Source organism: Eumetopias jubatus, unplaced genomic scaffold (assembly GCF_037043125.1).
Source record: "Eumetopias jubatus isolate StellerSeaLion01/CBP00866 unplaced genomic scaffold, mEumJub1_p1.0 scaffold_3, whole genome shotgun sequence".
Lineage (NCBI taxonomy): Eukaryota > Metazoa > Chordata > Mammalia > Carnivora > Otariidae > Eumetopias > Eumetopias jubatus.
The window spans coordinates 79,698,106-79,719,615 of record NW_028274809.1 but is presented as its reverse complement, the minus strand read 5'-3'; positions in this window follow the sequence as shown (position 1 = coordinate 79,719,615).

Here is a 21,510-nt window from a genome sequence, read left to right as displayed (position 1 = left end):
GGAAACTCATGAGGTCATTGAACCATGTGTCATTAAATGTTGGAAAAAGTTTAATCTTCTTAAAGTTAATTTGAATAATGCTTAAAACCCTAGTAAATGTGGGGTTCATGTGGTCTGTTTTTGGTATTGTGTAATATTGAAATGAAAGCAGTCTATCACATGAAGAGTAAAGGAGTCATTTCCAATTCTTATCCCAAAGAGCACTGCAGAAATCCACTTCATGCTGCATTTTAAAAATTCTCTTTCACCTACAAAAATAAATGTTCTCCCCCACCATAAAAAAAATGAATGAAGTAGCAAATTTAAAAAGTTGGGGGAAAACAACAAAATTAGCATAAGGAAAGAGAGAAAGAATGTAAATATGAAAGTAGTAATAAATGAATTCTAAAACAGGAGATAAACAAAAATAAAACTAGTAACTGGGTTCAAGAGTGGGTTAATTGAGAGTGAAAAAGGGAAAGAGATAATGCAAGAGCAAGAGTAAGAGGCATAGAAAGAAAGAGGCAGTGCTGTGGGGGAGGGAAGGAGAATAAAAATGGTGCATATGTGGAGAGGGGCAGAAAACACAAATGCACAAAAGCACATGTCACTATAGAGGAAATAGGCATAGATATAGAGAAACAGAAAAGAATTTTAGAAGAATACTTTACTCAACTCTTTAGAAATAAATTAGAAACCTGGGAAGTAAGGGATAAATAACCAAAACATATATGGGAAAAGACAGGAAGTTAAATATAGCAAAAAGGTTGTCAAAAAATCATCATCCACAACGAAAAATGCCTGATCCATACATTTTCACTGGCCAATCTATAAAGTCCTTAAGAACGAAGAAACTCTGATTCTATTTAAAAATGTTTGTGAGCATAGAGGGGAAAAAAAAAAAGGAAAGTTTATGTGTTTGTTTTATGAAGCTACTATTGCTAAAACCTGACAAAATAAGATGGTATGGTAAAATTAAATTTCAAGATCTCACCTATATTATTGTTGCAAAAATCAGAAGTTAAGTATTGTCAAATAAATTACAATCACATATTATAAGAATAATATAATACCACATAGAGTCATACCAGGAATTCAGGGATGGCTCAATATATGGAACTTAACAATGCACATATTAATAGATTTGAGGAGAGTAGTTATTTGATCATCTCCATAAATGTCAAAGAAGCATTTGATAAAATTCTTTTAGAACTTTTAAAACATAAGTGGGTTAATAAATCCCTAATTGTAACATAGAATTATCATGGGCTTAATGGTGAAATACTAGAAAAATTCCCATTAAATTCATATTCACCCTAAGGATGCCTACCATGACTGGTATTAGTTATATTTTTCTGGAAGTACCAACAATGCCCTTAATCTAAACAGAATGGTAAGAAGCATAGAAGTCAGAATGCTAATTTTTAATTTCTTGCAAATTATATTAATACTAGAAAATGAGAGGAAACAACTATATTAGGAATTCAGTAGATTGAGTATATAAAGATTAGGAATTCAGTAGATTGAGTATATAAATTATACTATAATTAGGAATTCAGTAGATTGAGTATATAAAGATTAATATACAAAACTTACTTGTTGTCCTCAATGTAGATTTATGAAAAAAGGGAAAGTATGTAGAAATAAACATTCCAGTCTATTTGAAGAAAATTTTAATATTCTACTGTGAAGGCTAAAACACTTAAATGCATATCAAGAACTGACTTGGTCTTAGATAAGAATGATCAACTTTACATAAACAGTGTTTCTCAACTCTTTCGTTATAGACCCCTTTACAGACATTTCTTTTTTGATTGTCCTCTCCCATTAAATTTTAATACCACCAATAAACTAAATATCTTTATATGTACTGTGCATGTATATCTGTGCTTTAGAACTTGTTTTTTTTTTTTAAAGTAAGTTTTTCATCTCCAAGAACCAATTTTTGTCTCTTTAAGAGTGATACCATCCTGTTGAGAATGCATGAAATGGACGTTCTTTCTTAATTAATTCAAAACTTTAAATTCAATGCCAATCCAAATACCAACAGTAACTTTTTGACACTAGATGCACTGATTCAAACTTACAAGACTAGGTAGAAAAGTTTCAAAATGTAAATATAATGAAGGGGGCTAGCTCTTCTATTAGGGGTATTAGACATATTATTAAAAAAAAGGAATAAATATTATATAATGGAATTTCCAGGATAGACATTTCATAAGTAGAGCCCATACATGGTGGAATTTAGTATGTAATAAAAAATGGATTATCAAACAGATAGGTTTTGTTTTTCGGGCTTTTTTAAAGATTTTATTTATTGACAGAGAAAGACACAACGGGTGAGGGAACACAAGAGGGGGAGTGGGAGAGGGAGAAGCAGGCTTCCCGCTTAGCAGGGAACCCGATGTAAGGCTCCATCCCAGGACCCTGGGATCATGACCTGAGCCGAAGGTAGACTGAGCCAACCAGGCACCCCAACAAATAGGTTTTGAATAACTGACTAGTCAGAAGAGAGAGGATAGGGAGTTCATCTCTATTATACTCTTTACACCAAAATAAACGGGATGGTTCAAAGATTTTAACACAAAATGAGACACCATACAAATGTAGAAAAAAATATAGGAAAATTTATATTTTCTTGGAGGGAAAAGTTTATGGAATAAAACACAAAACCCAAAAGCTAAAAAATTAAAGACTAATAGCTTTGCATAAAATTAAAATATTTGCATGATTTAAAACACCATAATTGAACTTAAAAGGCAAACAACACAAAAGAACAAGATATATTTGCAGTGTATAGACAAGAAAATGACTAATATTCATGACATATTGAATTTAAATTAATAATAAAAATGCTAAAGACCCCAGAAAAAATGGACTCTAGACATAGAAGAAAAAGAAATGCAAATAGCCTCTAAATGTAAGAAAAAAGCGACTATCCACAAAATAAAACTTGAATGAGAGACATTGTTTTTCATGTATCGGAAGGGCAAAGTTGGAAGTATTTCTGCAATATAATGTGTCATTGAAAATGTGTGGAAACAGAAATTTTTACCCATTTCTACTGAGTGTATAAATCAGCAAAGTCTATTTTTTTTAGAACAACTTGTCAGTTGCTATGAAAAATAAAACTTTACATACCCATTGCCCAATATTTTCAAGTCTAAATAATTATACTGCAGATATAGTCACACTTGGACTTAAAGACGTTTTTCTCAAGAATGTTCATTGCAGCATTTTTGTAATAGTGAAGAGTAACATACTCAACAATAAGAGACTACTTATATGATTATGATACATACATATAATAGAATACAATGTAGCTATTGGTAAAACATATTAGGAGGGAAAAAAGTAAATTTGCTGAAAATTATATAGTGCGTGTGCTGAAATTATATAGTTTATGGGTCAACTTTGTTAGACCATGGTATCCAGGTGTTTCTTTAGACACTGATCTGGCTGCTCCTGTGAAGGTATTTGTAGGTGTGATTAATATTCATAATGAGTTGACTTTAAATAAAGCACATTACCCTTGATAATGTGGGTAGACCTCATATAATCAGCTGAAGCCCTTAAGAGTAAAACGGGTTTCCTGGAGGAGGAATTCTGCTTTAAGACTGCAACATCAACTCTTAATTTCCAGCCTGCCCCTATAGATTTCAGCCTTGCTGGTGCCCACAATTGTGTGAGCAAATATCCTAAAATCAATCTCTCTCTTTCTCTCTCTGTCTCTCTTGGCTCCCAGTATATATAGAGATTGGTTCTATTGGTTCTGTTTCTCTGGAGAACACCGGCTGATGCAGTGTATTATTATATCTTTTTAAAAACTTGTACTTATTATGACTGTATATTTGGTAAATGTTCTGGAAGACCATTGAAGAGAATAGGAACAGTGGTTGTATGAACTTGTTACTGCAGCACCAAGTTAGGAGTGAGTTATAAATGCAGACTCTCGGGCCCCATGCCAGACTCATGGAATCAGAATCCGCATTTTAACAAGATGCAGAGATTGAGAAGCGCTGGCAAGGGGAATGGGGCTGGCGCATAGGGATTCAAAAGGACGGACTTCTTCACCTAGGCTTCTGGGTACTGAACTTTCCTTTCTGCCCACCGCTCAGTTCTCTACACCCCAACGTGCCCATCAGGTATAAGCCACTCCAGCCCCTCTCCCTTGTCACTCAAACTACTTCCAGCATGCTGCCCACTGATGCCTCTTCTCTTGGAGCCGCTCATCTTTGTTTCCCTTCTGAGAGTAAACCTTAGTTTTCCAAATTAACTCCTCCTCACTTCCTGAGATTTCCCACTCCCAGTCCTCGATGACCCCAATCTACAGGACACTTGGAGCTTGGGGACCGGGACAGGATGTGGAGAGCAGACACTGTCCACTTGGCTTTGTGGCATTTGCCTCCGCAGCTGGGGGGAGGCGGCTAGACTCTCAAGGGGGGAGGATGGGATTTTTCTTGTTTCTGCTCATATTGTGTGTGTATTTTTTAAAGATTTTATTTATCCATTTGAGGGGCGCAGAGGGAGAGGGAAAAGCAGACTCCCTGCTGAGCAGGGAGCCAGATGTGGGACTGGATCCCAGGACTCCCAGGATGCTGGGATCATGACCTGAGCTGAAGGCAGACGCTTAGCTAACCAAGCCACCCAGGCGCCCCAGCTCATACAGTGTTTTAGGCAGAATTTTTTTTTTTTTTTTTTTAATATGAAGCTTTTGTTTAATGACAGTATTTATTCCTTCATACTCAGAGCAGATCTTGAAAAACTGTAATTTGGGGAGTTAAAAAAAAGGAACATAATTGGCTGCAGAGGCCAGGGGAAGGTGAATTGATTTTATTAGAAGGCAAATTATCCAAGAGGGGCTCGCTTGGTTTGGAGAAAAGCTATAACCTAAACAGGAAAAGAGGAAAGAAATATAAAAAGATGACCTTGGAAAAAAATCTAGCCTGCATAAAACCTGAAAACTTTGCTTGTTCTTACTGTGAAGCTATGGGCTCTTGTCATGTTTCCAAAGAATCAGTAAGCCTGAAGCCTAATGCAATTCAATGTGACCTTGGAGTCTGCCTTCTAACAACTCTAAGGGCATTCAAACAACTTGGCATCCAAATGAATTCATTAGGCTGCTCTGTGGCTTGGGAAAAGTAGTCTGTTTTGTAGGTATCCTTCCCTACTACTGAGAGCTAACTTTGACACTCGGACACCTTCTGCAGCGTGTTGCCTCCAAATAACCGCCCTCAAACCTCGAAGACCTTCTTGTTTCCACTTGTTGAAGTGTTTTCTGCACACGTTAGGCCTAGAGACCAATTACATCCCATGGCCCCAGCATAGCTCAGTGCCACAGGGTAACTCTGCCAGGAACTTCTTATTGCAGATGGGGAAAGGGCAGTTGGGTCTCTAGGCTTATGCCAATTAAAAATATCATTTGTCTGAACCTTTTCACTCCCACAACCGCAAAAAGCCAGGCCCATGCCTAGACACAGTCTAGAGTTATTTCAAAGAAATGTGTGTTTATATTACTAGATAAGAGCATCATTATAATAGTATAGCCCAGCCGACTCTGATGTTAACACATAACGGCAGAGATACTGTTAGCTAGGTACACAGTAATAGCTCATTGTTAGACTAGAAATTGCTGGCACTTCAAAGAACTAAGGTGTGAGTTACCTCTAAAGCATGGAGGACTCCAGTATTTTGATCTATCCGTACGGTTTATGTGAAATTTTCCAACTGCGTTTGTAAATTTTATTTTTATAATAGCAAATTCTTTTTTTCAAATGTAATTTTATATAGAACCCCCACATTTAGTATGGGAAGGTGAGATTGCTATTAAAGCAGGGAAGGGAAGGAGGCCCAAATTGCCCCTTGTTAAGACTGCCTTTGACCCATAATATACTTGGGACAATCATGCAATCCTGGGGCTCCCTGGAACATAGTTTGCAAACTGCTGGTCTAGATGAAAACCAACTTTGCTTTGGTGTTCTCAAGTATATTATATATCTCCTAATATTCTTGAGCAGTATGCTAAATGAATTTTACTTTTTCTTAGCTTAGCATCATTTTTTGGAAACCACAATATATGCTCTTATGCTTTATAGTTAATACAATACAGTAGAACGAGCATGGACTATGGAGTCCACAGTGTATAACCCACTTAACATCTGTACCCTTAAGCAAATCACTTAACCTATCCTAGTTATTTGATATCAAAATGCATATTATCAAAAAATACCTGACTTGCAGAGTTGACTAAAAAAATTGAGTAGAATAATTTGTGTGGAGGACGTAGGGAGAAGGAGTTGGTAAGGCTGCTGTTGTTCATCCAAATCCATACTCCCCATTCAGAGACCGAATTTCTCAGCTCATAGATTGGCCAAATGAGAGAACTTACCTTCACAACCAGTTCACCTTTTTTGACTGGGACTGTAGAGTATTGTTAGCTAGTTCCAATGCAAAAGTCTGGCCCATCTCTGTTGCAGGCCCAGGGCTTTTTCTCCCCTGTTGGTTGGGTGCTATAAACCTCTGTGAGGCCAAAAGGGTAAGGTGAGGGAGAGGCAGTAATACAACAGAGAGAGGTGACATGGGGAGAAGGCTGACCTGTTTATCAATTTGTTGTACCCTCCAGATCTGCAGGGGCCCAACTAGCAGATGTACCACTTCCGTCAAATAATTGATTATTGGGGTGTCTGTCTGACCTTATGACTTGGTGGATCTGATGGAATCATGTAGACTCAGGTTAGTCACTTAATGCCCCATGGTAGGAGCCCAGTCTCTAGTAGGCTAGACCCTGCTTTGCCAAAAGTGAGTAGTTTTCTGCCACATAAGGCCCAGACGTACTCTAGACTACTGGACTACTAGGTGTCTCTGCCATGACTCTTCTATTAAGAATGGCATCCAATCACCATGGTCACCTCTGGCATCAGTAGGTCTACTGTATCTTGTGGGCTGTGTGACAAAGCCAATTGTCAGGTAGAAATCAAATGATCGAATTCTCGAATCCCTTGCTGAGAGTCTGCTTTTTAGAATTATTTCTAGTTATCAACGGTCTTACTGTAGGTTCTTTGCAAAAACAGAGCCTGAGACAAGAGCTTGCATGCAAGTCATTAATGTTGGGGAAAAAATCGCAAGGAATAGAGGCCAAGGACAGGGAAGAATGAAACTGGGAAACAGGGAGAATCAGTCCATGGGTCATTCTCACGTTGCTCACATAGTGGGCAACTGGGCTTCATCTTGGCTTGGGACCTTCCGAGGGTGAAGGCTCAGTATTATCCACCCAAGGGACAGAAGAGGGGGCTATTTATCCACTGACTCTGCCCCGTAGGTCAAAGGTGGCCTCCAGGAGTGTTAAATCGTGTTTGCTTATGTGCTAGAATGGCTCCTGTGGTGTTCCTGTGGCAACACAATAGAAACCTGAGGGCAGAAAGAGATCCATATGATGCAACCCAAGAAAGGGGCTCTCAGGTTGCCTGTAGCCGGTCACTGCAACCATGACTAGAGGAAAATAGGTAAGCAGTTTCCCCTAAGCTAGTCATGCTTCTTTAGTAATAATAATAAAGTAATTACTATTACTGTTTACTTTTTAGAACTATTATTTTTTTGGCTAATAGCTATCATTTCTTACTGCCATTGATGTGCTTTTCTATGGCGCTATTTCAGTCTCTCACTGATCTTTGGTTTCTCTTCTACTATGAGTTTGAAAGCCAATTACACAGTTGGTTAGGACTGCACATAAAGTAAGAGTAAATAGGCCCTGAGTGGAAGGCTGACGTGATCTTTAACAAGCATGTGAGGATACTAACTAAACTTATTATGGTCATCATTTCACAATATGTAAGTCAAACCATTATGCTGTCCACCTTCAATGTATACAGTGATGTATATCAATTATAGCTCAATAAAACTGAAAAAATGGTTTATTAATTTTAACAAGCACACAGTGTTATGACTTTGGATATGTCTAGTTAGCCTACACAGTGGCTCTTTATCTCCTCTTAATTTCTCATTCTCATGTTCTAGTTGGGTGAAATGATCGAAGAACCAAATTATAAACTAACATGGGCTATTGCTATGATCACATCATACAACGTTATTATCATTACTATTATTTTGTAATGAGGCAACAATTTTTAATTGTATTATAACGTTTTGCTAATTATTATAGTTTTATTTTGTTACTTAATAGTTACATCCAGTACACATATATGAAACTAGTACCAATTGATTTTAGTTTAGGTTCATTACATTAAAAACAAAAATCAAAGAACTGTTAAGTCATATATAATAAGATAGCATATTAAAAAACAGAACTCCCATTTCGGGATTCCTGGTTTATGTTCCCAGAAAAGAAGGATATTTATTTTGAAAATGAAAGATTTAAATCAAATATCTGCTTCCTCCACAGTGTTTTACAAAACAGTAGTAAAGACAAAAACAATAATGGGAGAAAATAAGGAAATTCAACTTCAGTTGGCTTTTATCTTTGATACAGGCTCTAATAGTTCAAATTAACAAAGATTAAAATGCAAATATTGATTTTGGTGTTGGCTGGATTTCCAGGGTCTTTGAAATGTTTAGAAAACAGTCTGCACATTTCATTTCCTTTTTATTTGGACAGTGCATTGTTGCTAGCATTTCTTTGATTTGCACATCTGGAATCACTAAAACATACAGCTGGGAAGAGCCACCAGTGATATTTTGTTTTCTTGACTAAGAATTAGAACCTTGGCCTCATCAAAGGGTAATTATCTGGGCAAGTTAATGATGAAATCCTAAGTAGTGATGGGAAGATGAAGGCTGAGGTACTGGGAAGCGTGGGATTTGGAATTGAGTTTGTCACTCTGCTTCTCTGAGTTTTATGAGATGCTGTTAACGATATCCTGCCTTCGCCCAACCTCCTGAGTCTCAACGTCTGCTCACACACACGGTAAGTCCCCCCCTCCTCCCACCTCTGCTGTTGCTCAGAGTCTTATCTACACATGCAGTTGGTGAAAGAGAAGAGCATGGCCCCCTTTCTTGCCAGTGATTCACCCCAAGTGCAAACGCAGGACACAGAAATCCACAGTGAAGTGCCACTAAAGGCATCACCTTATATCTCCAGAGAAAATAGCAAGAAAGAAGATGCAGACTTTATAAATCCAATGGATTAGAAACAGTCTAAGAAAGCAAAGAAGGAAATAACATGGCAGTAATTTTGTTTTAAAATCTCTAAGCTTCCCTCGGGGGCGGGGGCGGGGGGGGGGAAACTAAATAGCTTATGTAAAGGAATAATGATGAATATAGGAAGGTAAATTGCTCAAATGGTCTTTCCTTTTATGTCATTTAGAAGAGACAAAAGTGTAAACTGATACAAACACTTTGGAAAACTTATTGGCAGTGCTTATGAAAGTTAAACATAAGTAAGACGCAGCAATTTTTCTCCTGGTAACATACCGAATAGAAATGAGTGCTTAGTTCCCCCCAGAGGCATATGCAAGAGTGCCTCTACCAGGTTTATCCATAGCAGTCCCAAACTGTAAATAACCCAAACATCCACCAAAAGTAGAATAAGTCAACAAACTGGGGTCTAGCCATAAAATGGAATATTAAAAGTAACAGAATACTGTTACATACAACGACATGGATGAATGTCATAGACATGATGTTAAGTAGAAAAAGATCAACAGAGCACAACTGTATGATTACATTTATATCAAATTCAGAATTTCTAAACTAATTTATTGTGATTAGAAGTCAGTTCAGTGGTCATCCCAGGGTGAGAGTACCGGCTGGTGGGAAACATGGGGAGCCTTGTGGGAAGCTTGAAATGTTCTATATCCATGTCTATATCTTGACCGTTGATCGCACGCAAGTATACATACATATGTTAAAATCCCTTAGGCTATCCACAGGAGATTTGTGTCCTTTATGGGAAGGTATATCTCAATTGGAAAGAAAAAATTCATGGGGGTGAACTCTATGGGAAATTACTACTGAAATTAAAAACACTTTAAGCCATTTTTTTTATTTGAAGAAAGTTTACCTGTGAGAAGAATTCTTAAACTAATTATATAAGCATTTCTGAAAATCCAAACACCCAAATGAATGCAGTCACTTCAAGTAGTCACCTTGGAGGGTACTGTTCAAAATGCCCTGACATTGTTCTCTAATTGTTGGAGGTCCTTTCTAGAAACTGTCTTCCTGAACTTTGAGGTATTATTTTGAATATGCATAAGGGGTCAGACATTTGTCCTTTGAAAGTGCCCTAGGTTTTTACTACATATAAATAATTTGAAACCCCTTTGGGCTGGACAGAGGATTGCAATATGACTAATAACGGTTTTGTTGTTGTTCAATAATCAGGCACGGTTGACTAAAAACTCTGAGTAATTACGCTGTCTGGCTCCAAAAATATTTCTAGGGTTGATTCCAAAAAAGTTTCCTAAAATGTGTAGACCTTGGTTAGCATCAGAGATAAAAAGGTTTATGACTCACCAAAGCCTAACATGTTTGCAGTAAAAAAGAACTTGGCTCTTAGAACCCAAACAACTCCAAATCCAGAAAACTGTAAGTAATTTTGTATTTATTTCAGCAATTCCAACAGGAATTTATCATTGCATACCCTTCTTCTCAGGAGGTATCACCACCTTAATTTATGATAGTGTAAGGAAATAACCCCAGGGAGCTTCATCTCTAGTCCAAAGAAGGTCTCATTTCTCTTTGAAGAGACAAATGCCTCTGCTTTGCCAGGGGGTTTTCAGGGTGGGGGTTTATAGCAGCGACATAGAAGTCACTTTCCCTCTAGTTTTCAAATCATCTATTTTATTTAACCAACTAAATACATACTCTTTACTCTTACATCTTTCACGATTATCTAGCCATTCTCACTCTTCTATTTGAAAAAGCACTGGACGGAGCCAGCACACAAGGCTTTCCATATACTACCTCCCTGCAGGGCGATATTGAAAGATGTCTGATATTTCTCAGTCTCAATTTCCTTGTTTGTGAAATGATGATGATATAATGCTACCTTGCCAGATGGTTGGGAAGTATTTAAAGAGCATTCTTGGCGAAAGACCAGGGGAGAGTCCCTTCTCCTTTGTAGGCCCTGCCTTAATTAATCCGCTCATTTATAAGCATTGAGGGAACACTTAAGAGCTCCAAGATGAGCCAAAAAGGATTTTCTACAAGTTCTTTCAGTTTCTGCTCTAGATAATATTAGGTATTACTCACGTATTTCTCATATTGGATTTTCAGCCATCTTTCTGTCGAGAGGCTTCTTTCTCTGGATTATATCAAGAAAGTTAAATCCATAAAGAGGCCGACAGAGATGAGATAGGTACCTTCTGATCTCATCTCTCTAGGAACTGGACAACCCACCTCTCTCTTTTATATGTGAATGATGGATAGTGATATGAAATCCCACCTCATTTCTTAAATGGGGCCCTGAAATGAGAATGACCTCTCTTTTCTAACAGAAGTATGACAAAATACTAACATGTCACAGCTCTCATGACAGAGCAAGATATAAATATTTTGATGAATATCTCATGATTTCATTCCCTCTCCTTTATGTAACTTATATAAAGCATTTCTATTGAAAATAGATGGATGAAGTACTCTTGAAGGTGGGTAATACATTTTTATTTTAGGGAATCTGGCTCAGCAACATTACAGCAAAGCTTTAATTGCGTAGGTGTAAGTATATTTAGGTTATCAACTCAGAGACCACCATTTATGAGTATTATTCTGATTTCTAATAGATATTTGTCTTGTTGAGTTTACTTACTTTCCAAATCTATGATTGCTCCTTGCATTAGCTTCTCAAACAGTGTCACATAAGATTGTCCTATTTCATTTGTTCTAAATTAACAATCACCATGAACTGAAGTATGTTCTAATTCACCTCAGATTTTTAGAACCAAGGTTGACACTTCTGGCCGCCCTAAACATCAAACCAAAATACAATGTACACTTCTGAGCTATGCCATCTTTCTTCCTAGGAGAGCACAATAAATTTAGGCTTCCTAGCTTTATAGGTTCTAATAGGCACTGAGAGAACATTAGTTGGTTTAATTAAAATGGCACTCATGTAATTACTAAACCTGATGCACAGTCTTATATTATGTTCAAAAAAGTGGTTTGATATGACAGCCAGTATCCCTTAAAGCAATGCCAGCTTTTTATTTCTTTTTTGATTTTTGGTTCTGGTTTTGTCTTTAGCAACAAATGCAATAAATAGAATTCTAGGTCTACCAGATTAAGCCAGTAAAGCAAACCAACTGGAGCCATTGGTATACACACAGGGAGGTGCCGACAAGTTAAGGAGGACAAATATAACAGAACTGATCAAAAAGAAAGTAAGTGAATTGGCACTTTTAAAGGTAGCAACACTGCAATGTGGCTTTTCTAGCAGAACTTACTCCTTGGCAGAATTGGGACCTTATTTAAAAGATGATCCCATAAATCCGAAGGCACATTTTTTAGTCTTGCATATTCATTCCTTAGCCATTACTAATTCTCCTTCCTGCATGAACCTGCAAATTGAAAGCCGTGACTCAAGTTGAACAACTTTTCCACTGTTTATTGTTAAGATTCATCATTGCTATGGTTTTCTGTATCCATTGCTCATCTTCACCTCCCTGAGCAGGGAGTGCTTGTTGGATGGTCCAGTTGCCTACTTAGTGCATGTCGAAGAAGGAATGCAATGTGGTGTTAGGCCAAAGACCTCCTCATGAATTCCTTCAATTCTTTCACACTGGGGTGGAACTGATTCTTTCCACAGGAAGTAGACAAGGTTGCCAAGGTTTATTCCAGCTGGATGGCTTCAGGACAATTAGGGTATGCTTTAATGACTAAAGAGCCATTTAGATTTATATAGAACCTTGAGAAGAAACTTAGCTATCTTTTTACTTCACATGCTTCATATTTCTTGGCCCCCAAAGGGCTCAAAATACTGAGCCTTTCTTTCTCTGTTCAATAATCTAAATGACCCAGATCTGAAGTGTAAAAAAGCAATTTCTTTGAGTTCTTCACTACTCAAAATTCCAGTGAATAGTACTGAATACACCATTAGTAAAAAACATTTGGCATAAAATTAGATATTGCTAAACATGCTCTTTTACCCTCTTTATATACTATTTATCTAGTGCTGATATAGGATGTATATAGACAAATTATAATTAGCATTTGTTCCAATTTACTGATTACTTCTGTAGTTAATCAAACAGTTGATCTCTTCCAAAATGATCTGTATTCCCATACAATCTAGTCTCTACTTCAAATAATGCCCAAGAATATTATTTGTTCTATAAAAACATACATTGGAAGTCCATGGTTGGTTTCCATGTGCAGCCCTCTCCACAAAGGACTGAAATATAGATTCAATCTCCTCCAGAATTCTGCTAAAGAGGTTAAGAAATGCTATAAGTTGACTTGCTTCCCACCCAGAGAAATTTGCATTTTAGGTTCCAAATAGTGCAGAAGGGTAAAAGGGTGATGCTATAGAAGTTATTTTGTAACTTCAGCATGGGGAATTAATAGACTTCACTAGAAATAATGAGTTTAGGGGAACCCAATTAGGGAAAGATTGACTGAAGGCTTTAGGTATTTCTCTGAGTTCTAGTTCAACTAAGTCCCAAGAGATATCTGATAACTATGCCCAAATGGATGCTATTCTACAAATCCAGTTCAGCTGGACCATTAAAGACCTTTCAAAAGCCCCATGCCATGCCTCCCTGTTAAAGGCAGTGTCTTGGAGAAGAGTCTTTTGATTTGGGTGATAGGGCCAGGAGAGTGTGAAGCAAACACAATGACTAGTATAGAATCTAGAGATATTTAGCTGATTGGGATGAACACAAATTCTGAATCCTTTGTAGTAATCTGATAAAAGTTCCACCCAGTAATATCTGTTTCTCCTTTGGAAGTAGCTACTAAAACAAGCATTCTCAGGAAGACTCTCTGAATTAATGACACATGTCCTTTCAGACTTACATGCAACTGAAGACAGAGCTTCAAACACTCCTGTCTCTGAATTGCCTTTAATCAATATGCATTTAATACTCTGAGTAATAGTGATATGTTAATCAAGTCCAAGACACCTGTTTAAATCCCATCACGGGGCGCCTGGGTGGCTCAGTCGTTAAGCGTCTGCTTCAGCTCAGGTCATGATCCCAGGGTCCTGGGATCGAGCCCCGCATCGGGCTCCCTGCTCCGCGGGGAGCCTGCTCTCCCTCTCCCACTCCCCTGCTTGTGTTCCCTCGCTCGCTGTGTCTCTCTCTGTCAAATAAATAAATAAAATCTTTAAAAAAAATAAAAAATAAAAAATAAATCCCATCACAATGAGATAACATATGCAAAGACTAGCCCAGAACTAGGAAGTGTTAGCTCTTTTCTTTTCCCCTAGCAAGCACATAGGGATGATGTAAGTATTTCTGTCAAAATGAGGTTTTATATGCAAAATACCTCACTGCAGAATTTTAAGATAGTATTATTCTGCTTTGGCGGGGGGGGGGGTCATACTGAACTAAAAGAATATAAGTAATTGTTTAGGGAATTTACTTAGGCTCTTTCATGCAATCACTAGTCAATTTCATCAATATTATTTAAGTAAAAGTTCATTAAGATTATAATCCATACTAATAATGTGATATATGTACAAAACTTATGTATCGGATTTTTCATTAGTATTTTATGTATTTATAACTTTATAATTAGGAATACTAGTTGTATAAAAACAGGGAACTGGTTAAAGAAAATTATGGTGCTATTTCATAATTTAAAACCATGCTGTAGGGGCACCTGGGTGGCTCAGTCAGTTGAGTGTCCAACTCTTGATTTAGGCTCAGGTCATGATCTCAGGGTTGTGGAATCAAGCTCTGCGTTCAGTGGGGAGTCTGCTTGAGATATTTTCCTTCTCTCTCCCCCCTGCCCCTCTCCACTGCTCGCTCTCTCTGTCTGTCCAAAATAAATAAATAAATCTTAAAAACAAAACAAAAACCAAAACCATGATGGAAAAAATATTTAACAACCTAGGAAAATAATCATGATTTATTTGGGGGTAAGAAAAAGAGGTTACAAAATAGTGGGTAGAGAGTATATGTTAAACACACACATGCACATATATACATACAGATAGATAAGGAATTTTTTCAAAGACATACAAAATAATAGTGTAGAAATTCTGGGATTTTACAAAAAATTCATATCTGTACTTTAATGTATTGTGTGTATGTTTCCCTCAATGAATGTACATTATCTTATATAACAGGAAAAATACAATTATTACAAAAGAAAAGAATAGACACAGTTCAATCAATTAGCTAAACTGGCCATTAGAGACTGTGGAAGCAAAACACCTGGTGGACTGAGTTTTCCAGTTTTCCACCAGTTGTTTGTATTATGGAGGCATAGCCTCATTTGCCAGTCTAAAAACAGACTTCCAGAAAGTCAGACTTCCACAAAGAAAAAGTAGATAGCAAGAGCAGAGGTTGTTAATTTGTCCATTAGACCAACCAGCTGATGCCCTTGTCTCATGACCCTCCAGCCCAGGATGAGTCTGTAGCTCAATGTATCAGTTAATTCCCAGTGGGTATTTGTGGGGGAGGTGGCCTGGTGGTCTAGAGAGTAGTGAGTGGTCTCAAGCAGATGTCCAAGAAATCCAAATGTTAAGGGAGATCACTGATTATAAAAATACAGCCATATTTCATATCATTCTAATAGGGGAGATGCAATAAAGCAACAGTCAAAAGCAAACGTCTACAGAAAGATAGTCATCTGCGGGCACATGGGTGGCTCAGTTGGTTAAGCGACCAATTCTTGGTTTTGGCTCGGATCATGATCTCAGGGTCACAAGATCAAGCCCTGCATCGGGCTCCCAGCTCAGCTGGGAGTCTGCTTCTCTCCCTCTACCCCTCCTCTAGCTCATATGCACTTGCTCTCTCTAAAAATAAATAAATCTTTAAAAAAAAAACAAAAAAGGAAAAGAAAAATAGTCATCTCAAGAGTAAGCTCAGATCATTTTTGCATATCATAGAAGATCCAGACTCTGAGCCATATACTAGGCATTTAAGAAGTTTCCTCTTACTTAAACTAAAATAAAAATCAAACTTTCCTAAGACATTAGCCTTAATCAGAAAATAAATGTTTCTTAGGCTTTTAACACATATTTACTTACACCACTAAATCATGGCTAATTCACTTATTTTGGGTGGGTTGTTTTTGTACTATCTTTACTTTTGAGGAAGAAAGTGAACAGATAGGCATCCTAGTAAGTGCTTATCTCTCTTTGTTATTTTTTTTTTCATTTTCACTGCCTTATTTTAACTTGAAACAGCCTTTGAATATACATTTTCTAGGGGCAGTCATAAAATTGTCTATATCATCCCTGTGTGCTTGCTAAGAGAAAAGGAAGGGGACCAACACTTCCTATTCCTGGGCTAGATTTTGCATATATTATCTCATTATGGTGGGATTTAAACAGGTGTCCTGGACTTAATTAACATATCACTAATACCCTGTATATTAAATGCATATTGATTAGAGACAATTCAGAGTCAGAAATATCTGAAGCTCTGTCTTCTATGAGATGTAAATCTGAAGGGAAATATGTCATTAATTCAGAGAGTCTTCCTGAGAATTCTTGTTTCAGAAGCTGACTACTTCTAAGCAGAATTATATACATCAGGTGGACCTTTTATCAGATTACTACAAAAGACTTAGAATTTGTGTTCATCCCAATCAACTAAAATACCTTTAGATTCTACCCTTGGCGGTCTATACTTTCTAGAAATGTAAACGTTCAAAGTAAATGAAAAATTCTAGAGAGAACTTTCTTGAAATGCCACACCTTAATAAAATATCGCCATATATTCGTTCGTTGTATTTGCTTGTTATTGTGTTGTCTTAAAAAAATAAAGTACATGGCCAGATCTGTAAGTGTCAATAGAATGTAAACACCTGCCTCTCCATCATTGCTTGCTTCTTCTGCAGGCATACTTGGGTAGAGACATGGAGAAAAATCATGGGTAGGCACAGATAAAATCGAAGCATATGGATTGAGGTCTGGCCCTGAGTGCTTGGGATGGAACCAGGTTTTTAAAGCAGGGTATTATGTATGACTGAAGGTGTTATGTATGGCTTTCTGATCAAAATTATGCTATTCCATTATCTAAGGAGGCAGCAAATTATAGATTAAAAACATAAAAAGATTTTTTAAACTAGGCTTCAGACCTATCTCTGCTAGCTTAGTATCAGCTATCCCTCAGGAAGTCATTTATGTTCAAGGAATATGGAATGGGATAATAATGTTCTTCTTGCTATGCTATAACATGTATGACATTTAGCCACATACCCTGCCCCCCGTGTCACCCTACCCCCAACATTCTTGATTTCCCTTCTTGAAGTCCACTTTCCTTGAAAGTCCACTTTCCATATTAATCCATAGTATTTGCCAACCTATGATATAGTATATAAAGTACTATTTATTATGCCTTTAAAGTCTTCTACTACTAGAGTATAAGCCTCATAAAGAGAGTGCTATTCTCTATGTTGTTCATTAATCTACCGCCAGGACCTAGAACTCTGCTTACCTTATAATGGATGCCCCTTACATTGTTTTTAAGTGCATGAATGCCTTACTGTGTACCACATGCTCAAAAGAGATATTGTATGAGCTTGTACATGTAAATCATTATTTTTTAATTAGAGAGTTAACTGCTGAAACTAATTATGTGGAACACCTAGGTGGCTCAGTCGGATAAGCGTCTGCCTTCGGCTCAGGTCATGATCCCAGGGTCTTGGGATTGAGCCCCATATCAGGCTCCTTGCTTAGTGAGGAGTCTGCTTCTTCCTCTCCCTGTGCCCCTCCTCCCCCACCTGTGTGTGCACGCTCACACGCTCTCTCTCCCTCTTTCAAATAAATAAAATCTTAAAATAAAAATAAAACTAATTATGTAATGTGACTTCCTTCATTAAGCCTGTCAATACATACTCAGGAAAGAGTTGTATGATTCTCTTCCAAAAATTCTGGGGATCCTAATTCTGGTTCTGTACATTTTTTGTTCTTCCTGAGCAGACATTGAGTATTGAGGATCAAAGCAAACTTCCTTCTTTAAATTGTGGTACATTCTTTTTTTTTTTTTTTCCCCTACACCAGTGTCTCCCTGGGACGGGATCCTTATAATAAAGTTAGGGAAGTGTTTCCTTTCTTTTGGCAATCAGGAGAGTACTTTTTAAGTGTAGTGGGACAATTTGCATTAACTGAGGTATCTGAGATGTTAATTTTGTTTTGCTTTGATTGTTGTCAAAGAAACAAAACAAATGGGATCTATTTATGTTTTCTTCTCTTTTTCTCCTTCCAATTTTTAAGAAGGAAGCCTGGCCCTCTGCCCCTCCTTTTTCCAGGTGCTGTCTCAGAAAGCAAGATCTTCTGGTAAACAAACTTTGCCCTATATGTTGTGAAAGACTAAGCTTATTGTGAAGCTTATGCCAGGTGTTGCAGGAGTGGGAGGAGAGGGTTCCCATTGGGTTGAGGAAAGATGGGGGAGGGGAGAAGTGCAGATTGTCTAGGGTTATCTTGGCTTTAACTTGGAGTTGGATGGGAAGCTATCAGAGGGTTTTGAGCATTAGAGTGACATATTGTGACTTTCATTTTAACAGGATCACTCTGCTGCTTTACTGAGAATAATCTGAAGGCGACAAAGGATAGAGCAGGAAGAGGGGTCAGGAACTCCTCAGTAGTCTTGGCAAGAGATAGTAACTCAAACCAAAGTAGCGGCTGTGAGATTGGCAAGAAGTGGTCAACTTTTGGGAGAGCAGGCATTTGGGTGCTACTTTTAACAAGAATTGGAGATGAGAGTGTCTTGACCCATTTAAACCCTCTCTAGCCTGTACCTCTCAACATGTGTTCCTGGAGCTGATGTGATTTGAGTGTAGTCAGTAGATGTGAACACAGCAAAGCTAGTTGGCCCACACAGGCATTGAACTCATGACCCTGATCTCATTAGCTTCCGCCCTAATCAATCTAGCTAAATATGGGCCAACGAACTACAGAAATCCATGCCCCACCGTCCACTGAGTTCTACACAGTCTAAGCACTGTCAGCCTCACATAAAATCCTTGAAGTTTTTTTGCCTTTGTTGTTGGAACAGTGGTAAATGCCTATAAAATGGATTTAGAAAATAAAGCAAAGTTTACACAGAGGTCTGCCAGTAAAACAGGAAACCCTGTCCATCCTGCACACATGTAGCCATTCTGAAAAAGTCAATATTTTTATAGGTACATTTTGATAATATTTTTATTGAAAATAATTTAAGAATTTCCGAATTTGCTCACTTTTCCACAAAGGATCAATTTGCCTTCTGGGCACACAATTGTATGTTCTCACAGGCTTACAAGAAGTAAAGAAACACCCTATATTCCAGCTCAAAGGGTAATAAGAGATAGAGATAACCACCTCTTGAATAATAATTTGTAAGCCCTCCTTCACCCAAGGCATAATGTTCCTTCACAGGAGAATAGTCACGTGGGAAACATGCCAATTATAAGGCAATTGGTTTGTTTTTCTAGCAGATTTGCTTTATTAGGAGTCCCCTAATGTGTTACACATTCTCTTACAAAGTGTGACAATTTATGGTGCATTCTGGGGATTTCAGAAAAGGGAAAGATCTTGCAAATTATTATCTGTGACAGAATTATAATTTTACAAATGATTAATCTCAATCATCCGTCTCTTTTTCCTCTTGGGTTAAGCAGGAAAATTATATCCTGCAAAATTAACTGTCAAAATGTGAGCCTGTGGTTTTTGGAGTATTCGTACATCAGGAAAATGAAAAGAAGATCTTTATTAATGAGCCGGATTGAATAAATAAGAAGGTTATTGTAGGAGACATGCTGCTCTGTTGCTACAATATGTCTCATGATTTCCCAGTAGTCAGATAATATTTACCAAATTGAATCAAGATTCGATATGACTATTACTTGTTTCCAGAGATATCCTAACGTCTAAGTACGATATTTTTAACCTATGCCTTCCTTTTGGACTAGGTACAAATGATAATGTATGTTATTGTCCTTTATTATTCAATGACAATGACTGTAGGTAAATATTTTGATGACAGAAGCATATGGGAATTATCTAAGAGTGGGAAAGATTTTCTATACATCACCAGAGCAGTGCTGCTGAAGTCAGAGAGCAGCAGTTTAAAGAAGAAGATTTAGAAAAAATTAAAAATCGAGGACCGTATGAGCAAACCAAGAAATCTTGAAATCAGCTATTTCACTAGATATCACTTTGCAACTTGAGCAAAATGAACCTTAGGTTGCCATCATTCTTGCGACGTATATCATCTATTACTTTGACTTGTAATTATGTATGCATGTGTGTTATCCTCTCCCAAGCTCAGCTGCAAGTTTGATTACTGGAATATAGTAGACACTCAATGAATTAAGAAGGAAAGGAAGAAAACAGAAGGGGATCCTGAATAGAAATAGAAATAGCAATGGTTCATAAGTTGGGGCTCTATCGACACCTAATCATGTGAGGAACACCAAAACAATTCACATCATGATACATCTTTTAAGTTGGAAGAAAGAGTCAGGGACTGTAAGTTTTCCAAGCACACAAAATTAAAAAAAAAAAAAAGCTTTTGTAAACGTTAATGATGCTCAAAACTGTCTTCAAACACAAAGATGTAGTTACTGTGGTCTTCTCGCCTCTGGCTGGACATAGGCATTACCCATGATGTCATAAAAAAGTGGGTATCTGGTAAGGGGCTAGTATTCAAAATCTATAAAGAACTTATCAAACTCAACACCCAAAGAACAAATTATCCAATCAAGAAATGGGTGGAAGACATGAACAAACATTTCTCCAAAGAAGACATACAAATGATCAACGGACACATGAAAAAATGCTCAACATCACTCAGCATCAGGGAAATACAAGTCAAAACCACGATGAGATACCACCTCACACTGGTCAGAAGGGCTAAAACTAACAAGTCAGGAAATGACAGATATTGGCGAGGATGTGGAGAAAGGGGAACCCTCTTATACTGTTGATGGGAATGCAAGCTGGGGCAGCCACTCTGGAAAGCAGTATGGAGGTTCCTCAAAAAGTTGAAAATAGGGGTGCCTCCATGGCTCAGTGGTTAAGCATCTGCCTTAGGCTCAGGTCATGATCCAAGGGTCCTAGGATCGAGCCCTGCATCAGGTTCCCTGCTCAGCAGGAAGTCTGCTTTTTCCCTCTCTTTCTCTGCCCTTCTGCCACTAGTGCTCTCTCTCCCTCTCTTTCTCTCTCAAATAAATAAATAAAATCTTAAAAAGTAAAGTTGAAAATAGAGCTACCCTATGACCCAGCAATTGCACTACTGGGTATTTACACCAAAGACACAGATGTAGTGATCCGAAGGGGTACCTGCACCTCAATGTTTATAGCAACAATGTCCACAATAGCCGAACTATGGAAAGAGTCCAGATGTCCATTGACAGATGAATGGATAAAGAAGATGTGGTATATATATACACAATGGAATATTACTCAACCATCAAAAAAGTGAA